Source organism: Sapajus apella, unplaced genomic scaffold (assembly GCF_009761245.1).
Source record: "Sapajus apella isolate SASKATOON/1434 unplaced genomic scaffold, GSC_monkey_1.0 scaffold126, whole genome shotgun sequence".
Lineage (NCBI taxonomy): Eukaryota > Metazoa > Chordata > Mammalia > Primates > Cebidae > Sapajus > Sapajus apella.
The window spans coordinates 3,567,607-3,589,960 of record NW_022437066.1 but is presented as its reverse complement, the minus strand read 5'-3'; the positions used below and the strand labels follow the sequence as shown (position 1 = coordinate 3,589,960).

Here is a 22,354-nt window from a genome sequence, read left to right as displayed (position 1 = left end):
TGCTGGGGCCTGTTTTCCTTTGGCGGGGCTGGAGGTTCGCCCAGGGTGAGTCCTGCAGCTCCCAGGTGCCAGCTCGACACAAGGGGCCAGCTGCCCCAGGGAAACAAAGTCAGGGCTTGCCTGGGACTGTCTGGGAGGGGTGGTGGGGGCAGCATGGGGCAGGCTTCACGGCCGACGGCTCACATGCTCATCTGGGCTGTGTCAGGTCTTGCTTGAGGTCGGCACAGCCTCCCTCTGGGGACATCGAGGGCTCCTGGGCCTCTCTCTGGCAGGGAGTCAGGAGCACCCTGGAGACGTGTGCGCTCTCTCCTGCCTTTCCTGGTGTGAGGAAGGACGTCCTCGGCCTGCTCTTCTCTCCTTGAGGACACTTGGCCCTGCCTCCTGGTGCCCACTTGGAAAGGCAGCTGGGGTCTGTGACATTCACTGACACCCTTCCACCGCCTGTGCTGTCCTGGCTGGCCTTTGGGGGTGTGGGCCTGGTGGATGAGCAGCGCCAGGTACAGGGTCCCCTTCTGGAAGGTCGGAGAGGGGCTGGGGCTGCCGGCATGGCTGGGAGGGGCAGGCCCATAAATGGGGGATTCTCGGGCTTGAGAAAAAAACAACTTTTACATTTGAATCAACAGCACACAGCAACTGAGCTCTCCCAGCTGGAGAGGAGGTGGGTTTGTTATCTTCAGTGGGCTTGCTGGAGTCCTGCTCAGGGGTACCCCTGCCGCCCAGAGGCGGAACCTCTGCTTGGCCCACAGCTGTAGGAGGCCCTGGACCAGCGTGCCGGGCCTGGACTGCGAGTACACGTGTATGTGTGGGCGGGGCCCCACGCGTGTACACTGTAAGCCGGGTTCCCTGCATGTGGCCCTGCCGCAGGCATCCTTCACTTTGAGCAAACCCTCACTTACTTTCAAAGGCGTGTTCACTGCCCAGCAGCTTCCACGGCCCTGCAGGTCACACCTCCTGTGCATCCAACACCCTCCTCCCCGCAGCCAGGAGGGAGGGCGCTGGCAGTCTGTCTGCTTCCTCCTGCTCTCTCCATGGCGGCGGGCAGAGACGCCCTCAGTGTGGGGGTGCCAGGCCCCGGCAGGCAGGAGAGGGAACCGCTGCCTCCTCATGCTGCTCGTGGACCTGGTGGGCCTCCAGGCCTGGGATGCCCCGTTGGGGTGGAGCCTGTGGGCTGTGTTCCTGACCCCTGGCTGAGAATCTGGTGGAGCTCCGTCAGCCGCACGTGGCCACGAGCCCTGCTGGCAATGCGCTCGGACAGCCTGGTTGCATTGGGGGAACGTGTCCCCAAGGCTGGTGGGGATGGGGCTGTGGGTGCTTGGTGGCTGTTCACTGGGGACAGAAGGGGCCAGAAGCTCCTGAGGAAAGGGGGCAGAGGCAAAGATGGAGCCGGACTTCGCTGCTGCCACTGTAAAATAACACTTGGGTCCACGCCTGGGAAAGCCCAGAGGTTGCTCCAGCCTCTGACAGATCTGATGGGGTGCCTGGGACCCAGCAGGGAGGGCTGTGGGTGGTGGATTGGGGATGTCTGCAGGGAGGACTGTGGGGGCACCCCTGTGTGCCCAGTGCTCCCATCCTGGTCCTGCTGTCTCCGTGGCTGATGTTGCTCTTCTACCGGGAGCTTTGGTACCATGCCTGCATGTGTTTTCACTGTGACTTCTGCAGAGCTTTCTTTCCATGCTGCCGGCTCCTCTGGGTCTCCGTCCTTGGACAATGTTGGTGTGAGGAGGTGGTCGGTCTGTGTGGAGTGGTGGACTGAGTGAACTCACCCGGGTTGGGGCCAGCCTCACGCTGCCATGGCTCAGTGGGTCTCACCTGGGCTGCCATCAGGATCATTTTAAGATGAGGAGCTTTTAAGATTCCTGGTACCCAGGCCACACCCCAGACCAATCAGATCAGCAGCCGTGGGGTGGATGCCTGGACACTGGGTTTCCCTGGTGGTTTTGTTGTGCCCCCAGGGTGAGTCCCGCCAGTGGAGATCGTCTGGGCCGGGCGTCCCCGGGGTTCCTCCCGCAGCTCTGTTGGCATCTGTTGCACACTGGCCTTTGCCATACGACAGAAATCTTCAGAGGCCCTGTTGTTGCTCAGAGTCTCAGATCTGGGCCAGACCTGCCTCAACTGTCTTGGGCTCTCCAGGTACCCCAGGCTGTGATTGTCCCAGTCCTGGATCCGCTGCTCCTCCTCCCATAGGCGCATGCACCCCCAGTCCCTAAGGGCAGGTAGAGCTGGCTTAGGGATAGAGGGACTGAGAGGCCGCTGGGAAGCCGTGGTTGGGAGTCAGGGGGCGTGTCCTGGAGTTCTGGGGTGTCTGGAGCAGAGGGGCTCTGGGAGACTGCATGAGCGGGGCCTCTGCTCTGGAAGCGGTTGGGGCCGTGATTCTAGGAGGTTGTCCATCCCTTCCTGCAGGGATGGGGTGGCTCAGCTCCAGCTCTGCCCACGTCGGCCTTTGGGGTTCAAGGCAGGCCCTTTTTTGTGCCCAGCTCCCTTCTGCCTCACCCCTTGTGGGCACCATCCCTAGGTGTGCTGGGGAGGACCTTGGTTGTCTGTGCTTGTGTCTCTGTGTCCCTCTCTCTCCCATGGCGTCTTTCCTCACCTGTGGGAAATGCAGGCCCAGCCGTCCAGGAGCTGTGCTGTGGGTCCCAGGTGTATGAGCAGTGCCCAGTGTGCCTGCGCCTGGCATGAGTATCTCTGCGTCTCTTTGAGTTTCCTGGCCAGGTCAGGCACTGTTAACGGAATAGCAAACAGTAGAAACCAGCCTGACCCTTGGTCACTCATCTTGGGTCAGGGAGTATTGGACAGACTCCTTCCCAGCCTCGGATTCCTGACCTGCCAGTCTTCGAAGAGCTGGGAGGGTGAACAGAGATGAAGCCGGACCCCGCTCCCCTGCGGCTCAGCCAGCGCTAGGAACTGCTAGTTGTGTTTCCGTTCATCTTTTCCCACTTGGGCTTCACTTCCCAGGTGGGTTAGGAGTACAGGCACTGGACTGAAATGACGGGAGGGGCGGGGCAGCGCTGTCCGTGGACAGGTTCTGAAAGCCACTCTCGGTAGCCAGGCTGAAAACCCAGAGCCTGAGGAGCTGTGTGCACCCCTGCTGTGTGTGGGAGGTCCCAGGCCTGCTCCTCCCCAGCCTTCAGCTTGGAACGCAGCCTTGCCACACGCTGGGGGCAGGTAGGGACCTGGCCGTTGTGCAACCTGCAGCTGTGCGGGAGAATTTCTCCCAGGGCCCTGGCTCACCTTACCCTGCAGTCTGCATTTTTCTGAAAGCTCCACGGGTACTCTCTCAGTGGGTCAGAGGCTTTGAGGTGGCTAGGGTCTCTCCCAGGTGTCAGACAGGCCCTGGGGGGAGGGCAGCTGAGGGGCTGGGGGGCAGCTCCCTGCCTTCGGGATGGCTGCTGGACCCTGACTCCCACAGAGAGGAGCAGGGAGGTGCTTCCACGGTGCCCTCACCGTGGGATCTGGCCGGGCCTGTCCCAGGCGAGGCCTCCTTTCCCTGGTGACCTGGAAAAGCATGGACTTTGCTGGCATGCCCTTCCCTCCTGCCCCTGCCAGGTGGAGCAGGGTGGGGCCTTCTGGGGAAGCTGCCCCACCCTCACCTGGCTTTCTCACTGGGCCCTGCAGGGGAGGAGAACTGCGTCAGGCTCTCGTAGGTGACACTCTCTGGGAGAGCTCTGGGGCCTTGGGTAGGTCCCCTCGCCAGCCTCCACCTTGCTCTCCTGGTCAGTAAAGAGCAGGGAAGAGAGTTTTTGCTGTGGGTTTTGGTAAGGGGAAAGCCATTGTTTCCTTCATACCAGGAGCACACCTGGGACGTGGCGATGGCTCTGGGCTGGGGATGGCATGCCGGCCGGGCGGAGCCAGGAACTGCCGCTGTGTTTCTGCAGTGCCCGCCAGGGCTTTGGGGCACATAGGGTGGCACGGCCTGCAGGATGGCAGCCCGTCCTGCTGACACAGGAGGCTGGAGAGGGGCCATGCCTTGCCCAAAAATGTGTCTTACCACCCCCACCTCAAGAGATGGCCCAGTGCACTGAGCTCCTTCCTACTGTCTGCCGGCACTGTGGTGAGCACCTACTATATGCGGCGCTGTGGTGGGCGCCTGCTGTATGCCAGCGCTGTGGTGAGCGCCTGCTGTGTGCGGCGCTGTGGTGAGCTCTGGCTGTATGCCAGCGCTGTGGTGAGCGCCTGCTGTGTGCGGCGCTGTGGTGAGCTCTGGTTGTATGCTGGCGCTGTGGTGAGTGTGGTGGCCACCCTGCTCAGTGACTCTTGGATTAGCTGTCTTTGGCTGCCTGCAGGGGAGGATGAACGTTCCCACCATTGTCCTGCTAAGGAGGGGAAGGTGACAAACTATCTGGTGGCACGTGTGCCCTCATGGTGTTGGGAAAGGTGGTTTTCCCAGGTAGGGAAAACCAGCCCCGCCCTGTCCAAGGCCCTGCTCAGCTACCACCCTTGATGGCTCTGATAGAGGGTGTCTCCCGACACCTCCTCACCCTGCCTTTCTCCTAGCCTCAGCAGCCCTGGAGGTGGCCCAAGGCCCGTGCCCATGCCCTGTGCTGGGCACCCCCAGGAAGCTCCGAGGCCCCCGAGCAGAGCTGGGGAGGTGTGAAGGCATAGCCAGGGTGGAAACAAAACAAAAAAATCCACCCCCAAACCCCCCAGCCCACACCCTGACTCTCCTCATCTGTGTCTTCACAGCCTGTTGCAATTGCCTGCTCTGAGTGGGTTGAGAAATTCGATGAGCAGATAGTTGCCGGGCACTGAGGCATCTGGGGCGGTCGGACAGGTTTGGTTCCTGCCCCGGGTGGAGGGCCCTTCTCCAGAACCCAGAGCGAAAACCTGCCAGAGTTCACTTCCGAGCGGGCCGCAGCCTCCTGCATCCTCACGTGCGCTCCCTGCAGCTCCTGGGAGAAGGGAGCCTGCACGGCCGGGCATGGGATTGTAGGGAGCTGGTTCACGCCTGGCCCCTCTGCTGGAGCTGCGGGAAGTCAGGTGCTGCGTGGACCGCAGATTTCTCCCCAGTGCAGGGGCGTGGGAGGCGGGGGCGTGGGGTTGGTGAGGTCTGTATGTCCACAAGGACTGTCCACACCTCGAGGACCGTGGGGGAATCGTGGGTGGAGGGCGAGAGGCTCCCAGACCTGAGTCACCCGAGAGCCGTGGCCCTGGGTTCGATGCCAAGGTTCGGCTGTGGTTTGTGCAGACCCAGGCAGAAACGTGAGGTCTTTGCTAGGGAATGCCCTGCCCGACTAGTCAGATATGTTACCCAGAACCTTCCAGAACGCAAACATGCACCAGAGGGGAGCAGAAATGGCCACCCTTGGGGCAGAGCATCCGGGAAATTATGTGTTCTTAGAAAATTATGTGTAAATCACGGTTTCTTCATCAGTTTGTTTATTGGTTTTGCCCTGGCAGCCTTCACACTGTCTGATCCTAGGGTGAGACCGTGGGGCAGTTTACAGCGGACCCTGTGGGTAGGGGGAGGAGCTGGAGGAGGAGGAGGTAGAGGAGGAGGAGGAGCAGGTGGAGGAGGGTAGGGTCCCACCTGGGGCCTGGGGCGCCCCCACAGAACACGGGGGCGTGGGGCAGGCATGGGATGAGAGGCACGCCCACTGTGCCCCCCACACCCCAGCTGCTCGCTGGCCTGAGGGGCTGGCTTCTGCAGCACCGTCCCCGCAGGAGGCTGTGGGCTGCCCAGGCCACCGCCCAGGATGGAGCCAGGCATGCGCGCCTGTGCAGGACAGAGCTGAAACGCTGAGATCTGCCCGTGCAGGCCTTGTGTCCTCACTGGAGTGCTCTGGCTCAAGAGCCGGGAGCCGGGCACCAGGCCTGTTGGCCGTTACCAGCCACTTTCCTCCAGCAGGCAGGCAGACAGGAGCCACAGCCCAGGGTCATGGGCTTCCCTCAGCCTGGGTGGGGTGGAACTGGGGGGACTGCTTCCTCGGGGAGGGGGCAGGTGACAGGGAAAGTATAGGGAACAGCGTAGGCAAGGCCCAGCGCTGAGGGCGTTCCAGGGCTCTGTGTGGGGAGGTCACAGCTGAGCCTGTGCAGTTCTCAGTGGCTCTGTGCAGGGCCTGGACTTGGCCCTGTGGGAGCCCCCCAGGAACAGGCAAGGTCTTGTTCCAGAGACTCCCTCAGAGGTCTGGGAGCTGCTTTCCAGGCTCCTGTTTGGATGCTGTTCCCGCACAGCAGTACTGTCCTAGTCCCCACCCGCCCTGCCCTGCCCTGGTCGCCTGCAGGACTGGGCAGAGCCCCTGCCTCCTGCCAGAGACACGCAGTTCCCGGGACAGGCCTGGGCCCCGGTTGGGGTCTCTGGGGTGCGCTGGCTTTGGGAATGTTGGCAGGTCTGAGCCTGGCCAGTGTGTGCTGCTTGCTCACATGGGTGGTGAGGGCTGCTGCCAGGCTCAGGGGAAGGGCAGGCGGAGCCCGGGGGCCAGCAGCCCCACGTGACAGGGGATTTTAGTGAAGCCTGCACCCCACTCCTACCCCACACCCTTTTCTGGGAGGCTCGACGGGGTCCAGGGAGCATTCATGGACCAGCTGCTGGGGGCTGCTGTGTGGGAGAAGGCTCAGGAGAGGGCCAGAGGAGGGCCAGGCGGCAGCTGGGGGCGGAGGAAGCTTGCAGATCTGCTAATTGAGGAAGGCAGAGGTGTACTTCCTGCTTTGGGGTCTCCTGCTCACGTCTGAGGGCACGGAGAGCGAGATGTAAAGAACACTGGCTGCACTGAATAGCTGGGAAACTGAGGCTGAGCCAGGGCCACCTGCCTTTGGGGTCCTCAGGCGCTGGCTGTGAGATGGGCCTGCTGCTGATGGTGGCGGCAGCTGTGAAGTGGGCTCTGAAGCTTTGGAGGCCCTGGTGATGATGATCTGGCAATATCGAGCTCATTAATGGCTGCGGGTGTGGCCGGCCCCCCTCCCTGCCCTCCCTTCCCAGTGCCCACCCTTCCTCATCTTCTCCTCCCGGCATGCCCTCACCTCGGTGTGAACATGAATTCCGTAAATCATCGCATTATTCCCCGGGCACCTCCGCTTTGCATGCTTGGAGGGTGGGGGTGCCCGCTTGGGGAGGGCCGGAGGGGCCAGCCTGGCCTGCTGAGAGGGGTCTGCCCCTCCCCCCACAGGTCGGCCTCCCGAATTGCTTTCCCTCCCTCCTTCCCTCTCTCTGCTGGATAAATAACACAACACCGCCGTCATATTGGGTCTGGAATCCCGGCCGAGGGCAGGGGAAGTGTGGTTCCCCGTGGGGTGGGAGATGACACCCAGCCCCGCCCCTCCCAGTAAGGATGTGGCCTGCCTGTCCTGGAAGGTTCTGGGAAGGCTCTGGCCTGCAGTCCCAGGAGCTCTGCTCTGGGATTGCCTGGCCGTGCTGGGCAACCTGGTGGCTCGGGGTGGGCCTGGCCTGTGAGGGGCAGGGGCTCTAGCAGCAGGGGCCTTTCCCCGCCCCTCCTGGGAGCAGGGAAGTTTCTGGACCGGGTGGGGAGTAGGGCAGTAGACGGAGGGTGGCGGTTTGGTGGGGCCAGTGGGCCCACCCGGCATGGATGCCACCATGCTCCAGGACACTGAGGAGCCCCAGGGCCTCACCTGAGGCCCCCGTGGTGGCTCTGTCTTCCATGGGGTGGGCCAGGATCCCTGGGCAGGGCCTGGAGGCTGCCAGCTGCCCTTGGTAGCCTCGGTGGGGGCACTGGGCCCTGGGTTGGGTGTCTGCCTCCCCTGGAGGCCGCACTGCTTGAACTGGTGACAGGCTGTACACTGTCCTGTTGGGTGGCGGGGCAGAGCGGGCAGGAAGCAGTGGTTCCTTCTCCATTCCCACCCCGCTGGTCATGGGCACCAGCTCTGGTGAGGCCTGGGCTTGCCCGGCCCCACAGCCTTGCTGATGCCTGGAGTCCTGCGTTCAAGCTCTGGTTTTATTGTGGCTGCAGGCAAGGCTCATCCTCCCCTGGTCTCCCCTCACACAGCCTCAGTTTCCCCTTCTGGAGGACTGGTACCAGGACACGACGTGAGCAGCCAGTGCCCGCTGTACCAGCACCCTTTCGGGTGCTGTGTTTGGGTTGCTCGCAGTTACCTGCCCCTCTCTGGTCTGTGGGAGGCCCTTTTGAAATGGGTGCCCCTCGGCTGCTCGGCCTGGCTTTACATGGGGGACACGGTGGCCAAAGGGCATGGTGCCTGGGTGGTAAATCCAGGACCTGGGACCACGGAGAGAGGAGTTCTGGCTAGAATCTCTTGGAAGACAGAGTCCCTTCAACTTCCTGAGGCTCCTTGGATTGCGGGGCTGCCCCCAGGCAGGCTGAAGCTCGGGGGCCCCAGGCGTGCCTGTGGGGAGTGGGGGAGCCTGCGGGGGGAGGCGAGGGCCCTGGGCTCCCTGTAGGGGGCCTGAGCCTGATGCAGGGCGAAGGGCCTCGTGGCCCTCAGAAGTCCAAGTGACTCCCGTCTTTCCCCCTGGCCTGGGATTTGGGAACCCAGGAGGCCTGGAGAGCTTTTGGTGTGCCACCCACCTTGGGGCCCAGATGTGGCAAGTGCTGCCTCGCCCCGGCCCTGCCAGGGATCTTCTCTGATGGCCAGGAGCTGGCCCTTCGCTGTCAGACCGGACTTGCCGACGTGCCCTGCCGTCTGACTCATCCAATTAATGCCGTGGTCATTTTGTTAATTCCTTCAGCTGATTCCGGAACCTTTTTCCGGTTGGGCACTGGGTCTCAGAGCTGGCAGGGAACCTGGAGATCCTTTTCGGTGTCCTCATTTCACTGAGAGGTAAACTGAGGCCCCCTGTGAAGCACAGCCTTGCCCGCCCTGCCTCCTCCTGGTCCCTCCCGAGCCCCTGAGTGGTTCAGTACTGAGGGCCTGCTGCGTGCCTGGTTCCTTGGGCATCTCCTGAGGGAGACGTGCCCGCCTGGCCTGCCTGGTGCTGGCTCTGTCGTTTCTGTCTCCTGGCTGGACGGCTGGGACAGGGATGGTGGCGGCGGGAAGGTGCGGGTGACAGATGAGGCCCTGGGCGCTGAGGTGTGGTCTCTGCCGAGACTGAATGCCTCCAACGTGTGCCGTTCATCGGGGCCTTCTGCGCTGTCCGTGGCCTGTGCCCGTCATTTGCTGGTAATGAGATTTTCATACTGTAATTTGTGTCTCCTAATTGCCAAACAAGCACCTAATGGCTCTGATTAACATCGCAGGGACTCCAAGCTTCCGGGTTTGGGAGAGGCCTGTGGCTTCCAGGACTGCCTACCACCTGCCTGTGTGACTGGGGGAGGCAGAATGTTCCGGAACAGGAGCTCAGGGCCTCAGCCCCGTGGACCTCCTTCTGGTCTGACCCAGGAGGGGTTTCAGTGCCTGTCCCTCGGGTCCCCATCTGCAGAATGGGGACAGCAGTGTGGTCACGCCCTGGGGGGCCAGGGTGTGCACGTAGCCCCAGCTGTGCTGGGTTTCCCATGCCACTGGGCTCAGGTCCTCCCCTCCCCACGGGCTTGGCAGGGCTGCCACTGGTGGGAGGGGCCAAAGTCCGGCTGTCTTCCAGCCTGGAGCTGCCCCCGGGCTTGGCACTGCCCTCTGTGCCCTCCCTGGACTGCCTACTGGCTTTGACCGCCCTGGGCCTTCTGTGCAGGTTGGGAGGGGACGGGCTCAGAGGTGTGACGGCACTTGTCCAGGGCCCAATGTGTGGCCGCTGCTCATGGCAGGCTCTGCCTAGAGCCCTCAGTGGCTCCCCTGTGTCCATGGGTAGCTCCCACCAAGCCTTGGCCCTGGGTTCCCTCCCTCAGCCTGGCCGCCCCTCCTTCGAAGGCTCTGCTCATCCCGCAGGTCCCATCTCTCCATGGGGTGGCAGGGCATCTCTTAGCGCCCACCTGGTTGGGGGCCCCTGCAGACACTTTGCATCCCCTGTTTGTTCATGCCACAAACTGTTTCCAGCGGCTTGTCCAAGGTCTGGCTTCCCAGCCCCTGTTGGATGGTGAGCTTCAAGAGGGCAGAAGCCAAGCCTGCCTTGTGGTCACAGCTTAGTGCTGGCATGGCACTGTTCACGGAGTGAATCAACAGTGTTCCAGGGAGCAGAGCCTCCTCCTGGGAGCTGGGCGTGGGTTGGGCATGGCGCCGATGGTGAAGTCGTGGACTCCTTCATGCCTGCAGACACGTGCTGCCGTCCTAGCCAGGGCGGCCCAGCAAGGCCCCAGCGAGTGTGCCCGGCTCTGTCCACCTCTCATGTGGTCCCAGTCAGCTCTCAGCTGGGGTGAACACCTGACTGGTGGTACTCAGAGGAAGGGGCCGGATTGAACGGGGAGACCCTGCCTATGCGTCCCCATGCCCGACCCTGCACCAGGCTCACTCCCACACCGTTGTCCCCAGCCTGACCTGTCCACTGCCAGCAGCCACCTCAGCTTCATTTGGAGACCTGAGCTCTGGGTCTTGGCGAATCTCTGCTCTTGTTAGTACGGGGAAGGTGTGGACGGTGGAAAAACAGGACCCCTTCCTCACAGCCCCGCTCCCTGACAGGCCAGGACGTGAGTCCAGGGCGGTGAGTTCAGTAAGCTCACTGTCCCCGGGGGCTGTTGGGTGCCAGGTTCTCCCTGTGGGATGGGGACCTTTTGGGGTCGTTGTCGCTGGTGATGGAGGTAACCCAAGTCATGACTGTGGGTGAGGGGTGGGGGCCTCACTGCTCTGTCCCCTCCTAGCCCAGTATGTGGCAGGGATGTTGGGCTTCAGAGGTGCCCCTCAGAGAGCCTGGCGGTGGGCCCTGTCCACCCATCCCATTTCCCTGAGCAGGGGGAGGTGGGAGGCGTGCGTTTAGGGAGTCAGCTAATTCCATACCTCTCTGGTTTCCTGTCTGAGGCTCAGCCCTCGCGGCCCCGGTGTGGCGCCGTGGACCCAGGCTGCTGAGCTCCCTGCCCCTCCGCTGAGGGCTGTGTCTGTTTCTGCCCTGTTTCGGGGATGGGCATACCCTGCCCTCCAGGGAGGCCCCAAGGGGTCCAGGTGGACAGGGTTGGTGATGGCAGCTTTGGGCAGGACGGGCGCTGTGCCCTTGCCTGTACCATGCTGACTGTAGCCGGCACGGTTCTGCCGCTGTCTGCCTGAGCACTGCCCGTGCCGGCTGCACCCAGAGTGTCTCCCAGTCCCTGGGCAGCTCTTGTGGGAGGCCCAGGCCGCCCTGAGCACGGGGATCCGGGGCCGTGGGATGACCTGGGCCTCCTCATCCTGACCTCAGCTCCCGACATGTGGCCATCTGTCCCGTGTTTAGCATTTTTTTGGGGAAAAGCCTCCCCTAAGAACTATACAGAAAGGAGAAGAGAACAGCAGGTGGTTGTGCTGAGAGCCTCGTGGTGGGCATGCCTGGTCCCAGTTGGGACCAGCTGCCCCTCCTCCAGCCCATTTTCCCAGACTCCTCCAGGACGGCGATGTTGCCCAGCTCTTTCCCCCCTGTATCTGCAGCTGAGTGAAGACACTTCCCACTCAGTGGGGTGAGGCTCACAGCGTCTCCTGTAAGGGCAAGGCATGAAAGCCATGGAGAGGGTGCTTGTGCTGGGGTGTGAGGGAGGTCTGGCAGATGCCCGCTGTGTGGGTGCCAGGGTGCTGGCGGCTTTGGGGGGCTCCCACCCCGGCGTTGATGGGCAGCTGACCTTCGGGCACAGACCCCAAGAAGGGCCTGGGGTTGGTGTCTTTGCCTACAATATCAACAGCAGCCTCTGCGTGGGGGTCCAGCTGTTGTGGGCTCTGTGTGTTTGGATGCTCCCAGCAGCCGCCAGAGGGCATCTGTGGGAAACTGAGGCCCAGGCAGGCCAGGGCACGGTTCAGGCGGGGCCTCGACTGCCCTCCTGGCCTTGGCCCTGCAGACCCTCCGGGCTGCTCCCTGCCAGAGGTGTTGGTGCTGTGGCTCCCAGCTCCCCGCACCCCCTAAGCTGGGCTTTTCCGGGCAGGGCCAGGACGGCAACCCTGGGGTGTTCTGGGAGACTGGAGACCACCTGGGGGGCCATGCTTCGCCCAGCCTGCCCCTGCTGACATTAGGGCTGTCTGGGACCCAGCTAGGCCCCTCACGTTGGTGGCTGGGGGAGAGGAGCCAGGAGCGTGGCTTTGAATGTTGTATAGATGAGGCCTCACGTGGGTCTCTCCCCTCCTGCCTACCCACCCTCTTACCTATGAGGAAGCTGAGGCTGGAGGGGGATGTGCCCTGTCCGGGTCGCCCAGCCAGGGAGGGGCAGGCCCATGGCTGGGTGGGCCGAGCGTTTCCTAAGGTGGGATCTGGTGCTGGCAGGAGGGGGCTGGTTGAGCCGGTGGCTCCGGGGTGGCCACAGCGGTGGATGTTGCTGGATGGCTGAGGGTGCCTGCCTGGGAAAGCCCCTGTCTCACAGATGGGGAGATAGAGGCTGAGGGTCACCATCCCAGGCTGCAGGCGCCTGAGCTGAAGGCCTCCGCCCTTGTGGCGGGGAAGCGGGTCCCTGGGTGAGCGACCAGGCAGCCTCAGTCTTGGCTGAGTTTGGGGAGCCAGGCCCACCTTGCCCGGCCCGGGTGGGGTTTGGCAGGTCAGGCTGCTCGTAAGAGGCCGCTCACGGCGTGTCCTGGTGTGAGACCCGGTGTTCTTGGCTGGTGTGTGGGTTTGCTTATTGGGTGGACCAGGGTGCTGCCTACACCCCCACTCCTGCCCCCGCCCCCGCCCACGCCCCTGCCCCCGCCCACGCCCCTGCCCCCACCTCACCCCCCCACCCGTCCCCCCCACCCCTCTCCCTCACCCCCACCCCTGCCCCCTCTTTGGCCTTGGCCATTGCCGTGTGGGCCAGGCTGGGGCTGCACTGGGGCCCGGGTGGGGGGGGGTGGGCCTGCCCGCCTGTTGAGTGGCTTCCCTGGGGTCCTGGGCTGTCCCTCAGCAGGCCTGGGACTGGGCAGGGATGAGGCGGACCAGTTTCGGGTCTGTTCTTGGTGGCTGTAAACTCCCAGCCAGATGTAGCCCTGAGGGGCCCAGCAGAGTCTTGGGTGAGGTGCTGCAGGGGAAAGGAGGGCCGGCCCAGGAGGACCCTCGACCCCCTCCGGCGGCTTGCCCTTCCCCCGTTCCTGCCGCCAGGCTCAGGCCTGCCTTGGGGAAGGGTCCTGGGCTGGGGTTGGCTGTGGGGGAGGTGCTCACAAATGCTCAGCACGGCTGTGGCTGTGTGTGGGCGGGGGTCCGGCTAAGCTGCCTGTTTGCAGGAGCCCTGGGGATGGTGGGACACTGTCTGGCGGCTGCCTCCACCCTGTCCTTTTTGGGAGGTGGGGCTTGGCATTTCCTCAGCATTTCTTGTTCCTCAGTAAGAAGCTGGGAGTGGTGCTGGCCCTGGGTACAGATGAGAAGCTGAGGCTCAGAGGCCGGGGATCCCAGTGGGAGGTGGCAGAGTCTCTGGGGCTCTGTGTGGCACGTTCTGGGCTGTGTGTGGGGCCAGGGAGGGTGTCTTCAACACAGGTGCCCAGTGGGTGGTCTCCCATTGGTGCCCAGGAGGAGCGGCACGGCCTCTCCCTCTGCCCATCCCCCCACGCCTGCCCCCACCGGGTCCAGCTGGCATTGGCACAGGCTCCAGAACTGCACGTGATCTCAGACCGGTCCCAGCTTCCTCTGCAGGGCGGGGCTGCTCCAGGTTCTTCCACCGGCACATCTGTAACTCATTATGCTGCGGTGTTGGTGGCAGAGTGGCCTGGCCACGGCAGGCCACGGCAGGCCACGGCACGAATGGGAGGCCACGGCAGGAATGGGAGGCCTCCCACCCCAGCAGCCACCTTCTGCCCTAGGCCTCCAGGTCCTCCAGGAGCAGGACTAGGCTGGCCTGGGGACGGCACTGCAGGACCAGCCAGGACTGGGCAGGAGGGAAGGGCCCCTCCACCTGTGGGCCTCGGCCTCCTCCTGAGGAGCTGGGTGGGGCCTGAGAAAGCACCTCCTGCCAGCCTGGTCTTCCTGCCACAGAAGCTGGACCTGAGGAAGGCAGGGTTGGTCAGAAAGGCTGTCAGCTCTCCACCGAAAAGGAAGTGTGCGCACCCCCCCGCCCTGCTACACGCAGGCCACCCTAAGGCGACCGATGCTTGGGGACAAGAGTTCATGTGAGCAGAGACGCAGGAGTGGGTCACACCTCCCAGTCGGATCGTGGTGGGAAGGCGCCGAGCAGGCTGAGTCAGGACCTGTCCCTTCAGCTCCTGCTGGGAGGAGGGGCCGGTGGCTCCTGGGCCTGTACGTCCCAACCCCGGCCCTCGGTGCCATTCTCAGCCTTTGCCCAGCACCACGCTTATTCGATTGGTTGACTGGTTGAGATCCGGGTCACCTTTTGAAGGTGTGCAGTGCACTGGATTTTCATCCACCCGCTCACGCAGCCGCCATTCAGCCAGCTGTACGATTGGTGAGCATTTCCACTGACCCCAGAAAGAAGCCCTGTGCCCACTGGAGCTGCTGCAGTGCCCCATCTGACCTTGCCTGACCCAACCTGACCCTGCCGGCCACTGCCTTGCCTGCTGCTTTCGTGGGTCTGCCAGGTCCCGAGCTAGTGATTTCTCTCGATCTTCAGAGCAGTCTGGGTGCTGTTCTGGGTGGGGACTGAGCCTTCGGGGGCTGGGGGAGCGAGGTGACTGTGTCCAGGGGGCCCCAGCCCCGTCCCTGGGGCCCACCGTTCCTCTCTCTGTGGGAAGGGGGGACACTGAGTCTGCCTCGGGTTTCTCCTGCATCCCACACGCAGGGGCGACCTGCCAGCGGTTGCCGTGTGCCCTTACCTTGGCGATTCCACTTTACAGATGGGGAAACCGAGTCTCAGTGGTTTAGGAGCTGGTGCCTGGATGTGAACATCCAGGATGTGAGCCCTTGGCATGTGGCCCCTCCGCCAAGATGTCGGTGCAGTGCGGTGGCCCTGGCTAGCTGGGGAGGGTGGGGCAGCTTCCCTTCGTGGGGGCCTTGACTTGCCTGCCTGGGCAGGGGGTGTGTGGGGCACCAGGGTCCCCAAGGGCACAGAACCTCGTTAGCGCCTGCAGCTCCCCCTCAGGTGGGGGTGCCGGCTGTCTTGTGGCGCCTTCTGGGTCCTCGGGGTTCCCCTCCCACACCTGAGGGCCTGCCCAGCCTGTCTCTGGCAGCCGAAACTGGTTCCTGGGCCCCGGCTCAGCCAGCAGTTTTGTGCTGACCCTGCAGGAACTGCTAATTAAGCTAATAGTTCCCAGAGCTGCCTGACAGCAGCTGATGGTATCGGCCTTGCCGGAGATGCTCGGCTGATAAGCCGCTCCCCGCCTGCTCGGGGTAATTTGTTATTAAACAACACAGCTGGAGCATGCTCTGGAGGTACCAGCCTGCAGGGCTGGGAGCTGCGGCAGTGGGCCTGGGGCTGGGGTCTCCTTGGCCCCCCTCGGGACTCTCTGCCATGCACCTGTGTTCCTGGAGAACCCTCTGTCGGGGAGGGAGGCCAGGCGGCTCACCGATGGATGAGTGGTCAGTGCCTGGCTCTGGCTCCCCCAGTGCCCCGTGTCCCCCAAGCTCAGCTGACGGTCAGCTGGCCTGGACAGGCGTGGCCAGGTGCCTGCGTTCCGTCCAGAGGGCTTGAGGCCCCCTTGGGAAGAAGGGCAGCTGCTCGATGTGCCCCTGCTGCTCATTCTCCTGGGACTGGACAGCCCCTGCCGTGGGGGCCACCGGTGCTTTCCCACCCTTTGGTGTCCTGGAGATGAGCCTGCAGGATGAGGAGCTCAGGTGGCAGAAGGCTCTGGAGAGCTGGCTGGCTTTGAGCAAAAAGTCCGGTGTGCCATTCCGTGAGGGGGTGTGTGCATGGGTGTATGTATGTGTGTGATTGTGTATGTGTTCTGTGCGTGTAGGTATGTGTGACTGTAGATGGCTGTATGATTGTGCATGTACGTGAATGTGTGTGTGTGGTGGTGTGGTGTGTGAGGATGTGTGAGTATATGTGAATGTGTGTGGATGTGTGTGTGTGTGACTGTGCATGTGGGTAAGTGTGCGTACTATAGGTGTGCATATTTGTGAGTGTGACTGAGTGTAGGGGTTTGTGTTCGGGGGTTGTGTTTGTGTGAGTGCGGAAGTTGTGTGTGTGAGTGGGGTTGTGTGTGACTGGGGTTGTGTATGCATGAGTATGGGGGCTGTGTGTGAGTGTGGGGTTATGTGTGAGTGTGGGGTTGTGTGTGAGTGTGGGGTTGTGTGTGAGTGTGGGGTTGTGAGTGTGGGGTTATGTGAGTGTGGGTGCTGTGTGTGGGGGTTGTGAGTGTGGGGGTTGTGTGTGAGTGTGGGGTTGTGTGTGAGTGTGGGGTTGTGTATGCATGAGTATGGGGGCTGTGTGTGAGTGTGGGGTTATGTGAGTGTGGGTGTTTGTGTGTGGGTTGTGACTGTGGGGTTGTGTGTGTGGGGTTGTGAGTGCGGGGATTATGTGTGTGTTTGTGGAGGTTTGGTGTGTGAGTTCAGGGGTGTGTGTGTGTATGTGGAAGTTGGTTGTGTGTGTGAGTATGGGAGTTGTGTGTGAGTGCGGAGGTTGTGTGTATGTGTTGCACATTGCAGCTGTTGCGCCTCTGGGTGCTTCTTAGATGCTGTCACCTGGTCCTCGTGACCTCTCCACACCCCCACCTTTGTGTCCCCTCAGCCCTACCCAGGGCCTGCTCCCCGTGGGCTTGGGAGCCATGGACCTGGGTTCGAGGTATGACCTGCCCCGTGGCCTCGGGCAGGCCCGGGTGTTCAGGCTTTCGGGGATCCTGTCCCAGAGCTGCCTTGGTGCGCCCTCCCCACAGCCTCATGTGCAGAGGCAGAGGCATGGGAGGAGAAGCTGAATTGGGAGGTCCCCTCCTCCTAGTTCCAGGCTCACTTTAACCTAAAGCTGCACAGACGCCATTTTCACACAGCCCCGTGTATGGCGGTGCGTGAGCCCAGCGTGTGTACTGTGTCCACACGTGGGAGCTGGCAGTGGACTCTGCCTCCGCCTGGTGGGGTGAGCAGGGTGTGCTCAGAGCCTGGGTGCACCAGGAAAGCACAGTTGGTTTCCCTGTGGGGTTTCAGGATCTTCTTGCTGGATTAGAAGTCACAGTGGGGTGCTGGGGGCTCCCAGACAGGTGGGAATGGGGGACCCACTGCCTGACTCCCTGGGCCCCAGCTGGGGTCTGGTCCTTGGTCTTCTGATGTCGGGTCGGAAGGGCAACTGTGTCCCATGGCTGTGCGTCTGAGGAGCCTGGGGGCCCTGTGGGGTGGTGTCCATCGCCTGGGCCGTGGGGGCACAGCTCTGGGTTTGAGTGCTGGCTCCATTGCTGCTTGGCAGTGTGACCTTGAGCAGCGCTGCCCTGAGCTTGGCAGGGCTTTCTGCCCTCGCTGTGCCCACTGCTGGGAGCATGTTGGGACTCCCTGCCTGGCTGGCTCCAAGGCCTCCTGGTCCCTGTGTCCAGACTGGGCCCCTTGCCTCGGGACCCCAAATTCCTCTCTTCTTAGTGCACTGGTGTTCTCTCTCTCCCCGTGGGGCGTCACCTCTGTGTGACACAGGCCTTTGCCTGGTAGATGAAGGGCTCACGGTGACCCCCAATATAGTTTTATTTGGGCAGCCCAGCCGTACCAGGGCCTTTCAGGGTTTCAGAGCGCTGACTGCTACATGACCTCCCTGGTCACGTCCTTCCTCGCCACCTGCAAGCTGTCCCCGTGTGCCGGCTGGGCCCCGGACTGCAGACTGTGGCCAGGGAGATCTGGGCAGAAGCGCCCACCCGCGGGAGCCCAGGTGTGGTGGGACCCAGTGGGCCTTGTGCACAGCTGAGCTCAGCCCACAGAGGGTCTGGGTTTGGAGGCAGCGTGGACGCGATGAGTGCCCTCACCCCAGGAGAGAATGCTGCCAAGAGAAGGGGGCTAGCCCGGCGGGCCGCTGCTGAGGGGCCGTGGTGAAAGGTGGGTGGTCAGCAGAGGGTGCAGTGTCCCCACCTCCACCAGGTCCCACCTGAGGGAGCGGCGGGAGCCTCACTTGAGGGCTGAGTGCTGAAGACAGTGTGGGGGCCTGGGCTGGCAGGTGGCCACCCTCGCTTGGGGACACACTCAGTGCTGTGGCAAGGGGTTTACATTCTCCATCACATTCCACCCAGTTACAGAAGTCTTCCCTCCCACTGGCCCAGTGGGGGCTGCTGGGGCTCGGTGCTGAGTGGGGTCTTTGCTGCCTGTCTCGTCTGACGTGTGGCCTTGGAAAAGTCCCCTGACCTCCCGGGCTTCTGTGTCCTTCACTGTGAGGGCTCTGGGGCCAGTGTGGGCTCTCATCTAGAGCCAGTGTGCTCTTGGGCAGCCGCCACTCTCTGGCCCTCCTGACGTTTCTGCTTCACGTCCAGGCAAGGCTGCTGGCTGCACCCGGGCCTGGGCAGCCCTGGCTGTGCGCCCAGGATGGCGCGGGCTTGGCGGGGCTGCCCTGTGTCCAGCGAGGGCCAGCTGGGCTGAGCTTCTCCCAAATGCTGATGGGGGCCAGGCTTCCGGGGGCACCTCCTCTTTCCATAACACGATCTCCCCTAGGCCTCACCCCTAGCAAGCTGGCAGAGAATTCTCGGCCCATTTCATGGCCGTGGCACTGGGGCCGGGCCTGGGGGCCAGCTCTCGGGCCGGCGCCTCCGGTTCACTGGGCCTGAGGCCTGGCCCTGGGGTGTGGAGAACTGGCCTAGGGGTGATGTGTGCTTCCTTGCAGTGGTCCGCCTTGTGTCTGCCTGCCTCGAGGATGAGGGTCGTCACGTGAGGTGGGCCGCAGGGCAGCCACGGGCGTGTGAGTTCCTGGCTGGCCCGGTCTACCCTGTGCAGTGTGGCAGGCGGCTGGGCCAAGATGGCTGCGGCCCTTCCTGGGCGCCACTGCGTGTTGAAACCCGTCTGTGACGCGGCCAGTGGTGTTGAAATAAGTGCGCATTTCCTAACATCCTGCCAGCCTGGTGCAGGACTGGGTGCCGGGCCCAGCCGGGGCCTCCCTGGTGGGGTGCTTGGGCCCTACTTCCCTCCCTGGAGACGGGAGGAGAGGCCACCTCGAGGGAGTGATGTCAAGGCGTGATGACATTTGTCAGGGCCCACGGGATCCTTGTGACTTCCCCGTTTCATGGAGGAGAAACTGAGGTGTGGGGAGGAGCGAGGATGGGGTTTGAAGCCAGTCCATCCCGTCTTGGTGGCGCTGGCAGAGGCAGAAGGGCATGGGGAGGGAGACGGAGAGCCAGGTAGGCCAAGGGCGCCTGGCAGTGCGGCAGGACGCCTGCACGCTGGGGAGGTGGAGGGCCGTGGCCAGGGTCCCGACCGAGGGCCGCCTGGACGCTGGCTTTGCTGCTTGGGGCTGTGGCGCAGGCCCTTGGCCCCTCCTGGGCCAAGTGTGGGAGACGGTGTGGAGTGGGGGCCTCAGGCGAGCGCCCCTCTTCTTTTGGCTGGAGGAGACCTGGCCCTGGACTACCCCGTGAGGATGGTGGTTGGGCTCACTGCGGAATTCACTGGTTGTCACTGGGTTCCAGGCAGTCGGCTTAGAGGGTATCACAGAGGCCTCCCTGTTACCTTAATGGGGGGGCGCATTCTTAGGCTTAGTTTAGAGGAGGAGACAGAGGCTGAGAGAGGCCCACTGACCCGTCTGGGGGCCCACAGCGGGCAGGGAGACTGTGCCCAGGTGCTGGACTGGGAGGCCTTGCTCTCTCCAGGACCCTTATCACCTCAGAGGGTGGCAGCAGAGGGCCCGGCAGGGTGTGTGCTCCTGTGGCACGGGTGAGTCCTGGCTCTGCCCTTGTAGGCTGTGTGACCCCAGGCGGTAGCTCAGGCTCTCTGGTCTGGCCCGGGCACGCAACTGCTTGAGGTCTGGAATCTGGCTTTCTAGTGAAGGGGTAGCAGGAGGGGGGCTGAGACCGCCTTCCGGGTCGGGGAGCTGCTGTAGGCCAGACCCTCTTCCTGCTGGTGGGGCGTGGCGCTCCAGGAGCCTGTGGTCGAGCCTGGCCCGGGCTGTGGTGTCTGCCTGGGGCTCGTCGGCAGGGGAGGGGCCCTGGAGACCAGTCTGTTATGGATGAGGAAGTGAGCGCCCAGAGAGGGTGAGGAGCTGGGCTGGGCCACACAGCCAGGCGGCCACAGAGCCGGGGTGGTCGGGAGCCATGCTTTCCGGTAAGGCGGAGGTGTCTGGGGCGAGGGTGGGATGAAGGACGCGGTCCCTGAGAGCAGCCTCTGCATCGATGCCTGGGCTAGAAATGGCAGTAACATGAAGGGCACGGCCCCCGAGGTGCGTTCAGGTGTGGGCACCTGCTGCCTGCCGGGACGGTCTTCAGCAGCTGCATGCCAGCCGTGTGGGGCCCTGCGCTCTGCCCTTCTAGTGTGTGGTCTCCAGCCCTGCATGGAGGCCGGGCTGTTCCCAGGCTGTTGGCCCATTTTCCAGATGAGAACACTGCGGCCCAGAGAGGCAGCATCGTGTGCTGGAGTCCTTGGCCAGGAGGTGGTGGGGCAGGCCTTGAACCCAGCTCTTCCTGTCTTCTGGTGCCAGGGGTCTCCATTGTCTGTCACCCTCCCTGGACCTGTGCTGGGGGGACCACCCTCATGGTAGACACGTGTGCAGGTCTGTCCCCTCCCCCGGCTGTGCACGGAGAGGCCAGGGGTTGGCATGGGGTGGGGGATGTCGGAACCTACTGGATTGTAGCCGGAGGGAGGTGAGTGGCCCTCCCCCAGGAAGCCCTCTTTGATGTCTCCCCCCTTGCTGCATTACCACCAGATAGCCATTGGGCTCCTGGAAGAGGCCATCTGACTGACTCTGGACTGCTGCCCCTGGGCAGGGCCCACCTTTGTTTCCTGATTTAATCAACCTTTTAAAAATTAAAGACAGTATCTTGCTATGTTGCCCAGGCTAGAGTTGAACTTCTGGGCTCAAGTGATCCTCCCGCCTGGCATCTCCAGCAATGGGTACTTCAGGAGTGTGCCACCTCACCCGGTCCCCCAGCCTGGGTTTTCTCTGCCTGTTCCTAGCCCAGCGTCCGACGGGGAAAGCGACCGTCTGATGGGCAAGTGCCCTGTGAGTGGTGCATGAAGGTGGCTGTCCAGGCGGCCGTCCGTGGTGTTAGTCGTCACGGCTTCCGGGGGCTAACGGCGAGGGCACCATCCCTTTCTGAGGACAAGGACATTTAGGTTCCTCAGCGAGCTTGAGTCAGATGCCCGAGGCCCTGCCCAGTCGTGAGTGCTGCAGCCAGGACTGAAACCCAGATCCACTGGTGGCGGCTGCTGTGCTCAGTGGAGCTTGAGCCTGGGCAGTGGTTGGCACTCACGTCCTGTGGGATGGAGGAGGGCAGGCCTGCCTGGGGGTCACTGCCACTTCCCCAGTATGGGTGGTGCCCGGCTCTCCTGAGGGGTGAGGGGTGAATCCCAGCCCATCCTCCTGTTGTGGGCTGTGCTGGTTGCTGGCCACAGGGATCCCGGTCCTCCGCCAGGCCCACTCCTTCCACGGGCTTCGCCTCGAGGGAGGCCCCCGGGGCAGCCTCCAGCCTTCCTTCCAGACCCACCCCCATATCCTCCACATGTTTAGCTCCGAGGAAATGCTCTTCCCTCTTCTTGCGCAGAGAGCGGCCAGGCCAGCGGCTGCCTGGGTAGACACAGCAAGTGGGTGGTGACACTTAGACCTTTTGCCTCCCGGCAACTTCCTTCGGTTTTGTCTCTGCAGAACAGGAGATAGAGGCTCAGAGAGCTTGTCTAATCTGCTTGGGGATGCACAGCACCGCAGTGCCTCATGTGACTGCCTGGGTCCGTAGAGGCTCAGAGAGGTTTTCTAACGTGATTGGAGAAGCACCGTAGACTGTCTCTTATGTGACTGCCTGGTCTCCTTGGAACTTGGTGCCTGTCTGGCTAGTTCTTAAAGGACGGTGGAGACTCCTGCAGCTGACCTGGTCCCCCCAACCCATCAGTCTGTGCTTGGCACCTGCTGTGTGCCAGGCACTGGCCAGGCCCAGGCTGTCACAATGGACCGACCATGGCCCTATCCTCAGCAGCCCTCAGCCTTGGCACCCTGGCTGAGGGGCTGGCTGTGGCGTGCACTGCAGGGAGTGCACTTGAGGGGGTATGTAGGAGATGAGACCCCCACCCTACCTGGGAGACTCTGGGAAGCCTTCCTGGAGGAGGTGTTGTATAAAGCAGAGCCAGGCTGGAGTGAGCCAGGAAACAGGTGGAGGAGTTTCAGGCCCAGGGAACAGCGTGTTCAAGGCTAGAGGCGAGAGAGCCTGGCCTGTTCCTGGAACGACCCAAGGCTGTGGGCAGAGAGCAGGCCGGCCAGAGCGCGGGCGCTGGGGAGGTGGGGGCTGGCTGCCGTCGTCCTGGCCTGGTGCCGACCACTGCGGCTGGCTGGGCACCCTGGGAAACCTTCCTGCCTTCAGAATTGCAGTGGCTTCTGGGGTCTGGGAGAGGGGCGGTCTTCATGGAGGGCGGCCGTGCGGACAGTTGCTCCAGGCAGCGGGCAGGGGTTCCAGGCAGGTCCTGGCCCAGAGT

The 22,354-nt window shown here is 63.2% G+C and overlaps 1 protein-coding gene across 1 annotated transcript in view; it reads left to right on the top strand.

Moving 5' to 3' along the window:
• Positions 1-22,354, top strand: part of RXRA (retinoid X receptor alpha) — a 110,052-nt gene that overhangs the window by 26,317 nt on the left and 61,381 nt on the right. The gene's annotated exons all lie outside the window — the stretch shown is intronic.